This window comes from Gadus morhua, chromosome 11 (genome assembly GCF_902167405.1).
Source record: "Gadus morhua chromosome 11, gadMor3.0, whole genome shotgun sequence".
Taxonomy (NCBI): Eukaryota; Metazoa; Chordata; class Actinopteri; order Gadiformes; family Gadidae; genus Gadus; species Gadus morhua.
The window spans coordinates 26,404,303-26,405,942 of record NC_044058.1 but is presented as its reverse complement, the minus strand read 5'-3'; positions in this window follow the sequence as shown (position 1 = coordinate 26,405,942).

Below are 1,640 nucleotides of genomic sequence, written 5' to 3'. Positions count from 1 at the left end.
ATGCCTCAGAGTTAATTGAATACAAAAAAGGCATTCCCGTTCTAATTTCAAATATGTACTTTGGCATTATAATAATAGAGGCAGTTTTATAATCACAGCATACTAATTAGCACACATTCAGCGCCACCTCCTCCCCCTCCAAGAATTCACTTGGTTTGTGAAATGTAATCACTCTTTTCACTTTTTCAAATTTCGCTTTCCTCCTCCTTCCTATTTTTTTTCTTTAATTCCCTATTTCTTTCTTCTGAGAGCAAAAAAAGATACAATGTATAATTGGAAATATACGTAAAAAAACATGAAACCAAAGTATATTACATTCCGTGCCATACGGATGAGGCTTAAGATGGGTTTTTTGATTATTTCTACAGTAGTCAGTCCAGTGTTAATTTGAAACCTCTCACTTTTTACAGGTAACCAGTGCTGGCCGAGTTTGTGTCCACCAAGTACGCCCTTTCAAATACCCTCCCCCGGTAACACGGTTGGTTGGAACCAATAGGAAGCAAAAGGGAAAGCAAAAGCTCAGTTTACCCAGATTTGAGTAAGTCAAAATTTTTGATATTAATCTAAATCAGATATGAGACTAGGACGAGGGTAAGAAAACGCTGTGTTTAGCTATGTATCTTCCTCTCAACACTCTAGGGCAGTGGAATGTATGCTTTTTAATGCTTTTTATAAAAGCTGTTAAATCATTCAACAACCCTACAGTAGAACTTTATTCATGTCAAGTAAAACCAGATTGCCGCCTTGATGTCACTGATGAATAATTAATGGGGGAAAACTGTGAAAAACATCAAGGTGCTAAGCAAAACCTTTTCTATTTTCCTAGCATACTGGTTATTGGTTAGTCAGATACAAGTCGTAACTCATTTAACATTTCTCAACTCTCAATTTCTCAACTCAGAAAGAAAGCCAGAAAACATTGCAATACATTCTACTGAAAAATATAATTTTGGACTTTGGACGATTTTTGAACTATATTTATTTTGGTATATCAAATATTGTAAGTCAGATCTAAGTAAATAAGTAACAAACATCTCTCAAATTCATCAGCCAACTCAAATCAGAAAAGACGGCACCAAGACACCTTTCAGTCAAACATGGACATCAATCTCTTCAATACGAGCTCTGTATGTTATTTTGGGATGATTTTATTTTAAAGAACTAAATATATATGCTTGTACTATTAAAGCATACGAGTATATGGATTGCTGAATACTTCATAAAAAGTAAATAACTTATAACTAATTAATAATAATTCAACAGCTGACTCATGTCAGAAAAGGCTGCACGACATTCAAATGAGACATGGAAATCAATATGTTTCTTTATGTGAGCTCTGCATGTTATTTTGGAATGATTTATTACGTTTTTATTCTGTATTCAAAATATGTATTGCACTATTAAAGCATACTAGTATATGGCTTGGTTATTTTGTACCATCATCCACATTGCCACAACAACCGCAGCAGCAACAACAAATAGCATATTAATAATTATGTACTGAGTGGGCATCTCCCTCTCACAGCCTGAGGAAATGCATACAAGTTCACAAGAGCAATGGTGATTCACGGCAAGAGCACTACCTTTGGAATAACAAAAATAGCTCTATATCTAACTTTTTACACAGGTTTTTTCATCAG